At 44.8% G+C, this 3,121-nt stretch overlaps 1 pseudogene; it reads left to right on the top strand.

The window, feature by feature from the left end:
• The first annotated feature begins 2,048 nt into the window (after positions 1-2,048).
• LOC124770347 lies at positions 2,049-2,166 on the top strand (annotated as a pseudogene).
• The last annotated feature ends 955 nt before the right edge of the window (positions 2,167-3,121 follow it).

Below are 3,121 nucleotides of genomic sequence, written 5' to 3'. Positions count from 1 at the left end.
AAGTATTATGGGATGGCTATTAGAAATAATACTGAGGATTTGTTGAAAATGAAGCAGGCAGTATGGGCTACCTTCTTCCACAGACTGTCAACTGATGAAAAACCAGTACACCACCTTTGCCCTCCTGGACCTCATTCATGGAGCAATTACCGCAATGCCCAGTACTCAAACAGTTCATACAGCCATAAACATTCCACCCCAGCAGCAGTCATGGACATCATAAAACCTATTTACAGAGACCTGGAAAGTCCTGAATTACTGAGGAAGTGTCTGCATGGTCAGACTCAAAATGCTAATGAGTCTTTCAATACTCTTATATGGACTCGCTTACCAAAAAATGTTTTTGTTGGAATGAACATATTAAAGTGGGGGGTCAGTAATGCAGTTATTGCTTTTAATGATGGCAACCGTGGTATGATGAAAGTGCTACAACATATGGGAATTAAGCCTGGAGCAAACTGCGTCAGAGAACTTGAACGGATGGACAAGGTTCGCATTGATAAAGCAGAGTATGCAGCACAGTTGGCCACTAAGGAGTCCAGAAAGAAGAAAAAAACTTGGAAAAAGACCAAGAGGATGGTATACAGTATGGTGCAGGGTGCTCCTGAGTGACTAAAAATAATAACATACATATCCTGAGTCTACTGAACTAAAAGAAGAACATAATGTTATGTATAATTAAAATTATTTAGGATAACGTACAAAAAAGTACACAAAATTTGTAAACGTGTGATTAAAAATTTGTATTTCTGAAAGCAGTGGTTGAAATGCAATTATTGTAGTTCAGTAGACTCGGAACATAGAGTTTAATGTCCTGTAAATGTTTCGTGTCAGTGGCTACACAGGTTCCTGAAATACGGGGAAGCCAAGTCACTAAATTTAACATTGTCGGGATAAGGCGTTCCAACTCCCTTAAGCAATAAAGTGTGCATTTTTTTGATTATTTAGGAGATAACCTCAGTATCCTGGATGCTGCTGAAAGGCTTCGACGGAGAAATCGTCCTGGTGACTGTAACACATCGATTTGATGGGCAATCGGCAGTACGGTACAAAATAATTTGAACATGTGCAACAGCACGAGAGAAGCAGAAGCGGCAAGAGTTGCCTATGAGAAGGTCTCAACATTGGCAGTAACTGCCAAGGGGCACATTACTGCTTCTTGCATATTTGGGGGTTTAGACATGCTGCATGAACTTCTGTTATGAACGAGCATCGAATTACACTCCACGAAGTGACACATTCTCGGGGAGCACGTACAAAGCTTGCCGCAGATGAGGAGGCGTTTAGTTTTGTTGGCTTCCGCGCTCGCTACGTACATTTTCTCTAAGCAGCAGTGTTGCATAGAGGAGTGAATCCGACGTCGGCGCGCACGTGCTGCTGGCGCTCTGCCAGAGCCATCTGCCGGCTGCGAGGTGAACGACGCAGCGACCTTCTGGAATGGCGGTCAGTGTCACGCGCTCGCCGCAGACGAGTACAGGTTACCGCAGGCGGCAGAGCGAATGCCGGATGGCCGGCAAGTATATGCATGCTACAAGAAACCACACCGGCTGTGGACTTGCAGTAGCGGCAGTCGCTGCCGTCTGCAACGGGAGCACTGGTAGCCGGAACGAAGCAATATTTAGCGCATTACCTACTTCAGTCATCTGTGGCTCAGTCTAAAGACTGTTGCAGAGGGTACAGAGACAGTGAGACGAAAGTGCTTGAAATCCCCTATGCGACTTTCTATTATTCTTCAGTCACTGCGACGAAAATGTAAGAAGACGCAAAAATATTCGTACATTCCGACTGAAAACCTATTATCAGAACAAGCTGATAATGCTATTAACCCTCTGTGATAAATCGGATGTGTACATTAAGAACTTCAGTGGTCTTACTCCGTTCCCAGACTGGGTAACTCTTTGTCTAATTAAAGTTATGCTGAGACCTGCCAAATTTGAAACATGACGTTGGTTTATTAAGAAACAGTCGTTTTAGCCAAATAATGCGGTTTTTTTTTTTTTTTTTTTATCAGTCGTCTGATTGGTTTGATGCGACCTTTTCAGCCCAGGGGCAACGGCCTTGCCGCAGTGGCTACACCGGTTCCCGTGAGATCACCGAAGTTAAGCGCTGTCGGGCGTGGCCGGCACTTGGATGGGTGACCATCCAGGCCGCCGTGTGCTGTTGCCATTTTTCGGGGTGCACTCGGCCTCGTGGTGCCAATTGAGGAGCTACTCGACCGAATAGTAGCGGCTGCGGTCAAAGAAAACCATCGTAACGACCGGGAGAGCGGTGTGCTGACCACACGCCCCTCCTATCCGCATCCTCAACGGAGGATGACACGGCGGTCGGATGGTCCCGATGGGTCACTTGTGGCCTGAAGACGGAATGCTTTTTTTTCAGCTCAGAGTGGCACTTCCACCCAAGTTCCATAACTATTTGTAGGATATACTCCAATCTCTGTTTTTTCCTGCAGTTCTTACACTCTACAACTCCCTCTATTGCCATGGAAATTAGTCCCTGATGTTCTGACATGTCACTTGTTTCTCTTCGCGGCTATTCTGCTGAGAACCTCCTCGTTTCATATTTTCTCAGTCTACCTAATTTTCAACATCCTTCTATAGCATCTCGTCTCAAATGCTCGGATTCTCTTTTTTTCGGTCTACCACAGTCCATGATTCACTGCCATACAATGCTGTCCTCCAAAGGCACTTCAGAAATTTTTTCGTCAAATTAAGGCAAATTTTTGACCCTAGTAACCTTCTTTTAGCCAGGAAAGCCGTCTTTACCTGTGCGAGTCTAGTTTTTACGTCCTCCTTGCTTTGTCCGTCATATGATTTTTTTTTTCCAAAGTAGCAGAAATCCTGCGATTCATCTGCGTAATAATCCCCAATTTTCCAGTCATCTCATTTCTGCTACTCCTCATTACGTTCGTCTATTTTTTGAGTATTCAGTCTCATCGTCTTGATGCTGAAAGTATGTCTTGATCTGTCCTCTGTTCCCAAAGGTGTGCTTACTGAAGTATGCCAATAGTTTGCTGTGCCTGTGTCATGGCAGTGAACCTTGGTTGTGTCCGTCGCTAGCATCGTGATGACGTCACCTAAAATTTTTGACGTTATTTTCGCGAGAAAGTGGTTTTGTTAAA

Source organism: Schistocerca piceifrons, unplaced genomic scaffold, assembly GCF_021461385.2.
Source record: "Schistocerca piceifrons isolate TAMUIC-IGC-003096 unplaced genomic scaffold, iqSchPice1.1 HiC_scaffold_794, whole genome shotgun sequence".
In the NCBI taxonomy this organism is placed as follows: Eukaryota; Metazoa; Arthropoda; class Insecta; order Orthoptera; family Acrididae; genus Schistocerca; species Schistocerca piceifrons.
Note: the sequence above shows the minus strand (reverse complement) of the source record. Positions and strands in the feature narration are given on the sequence as shown.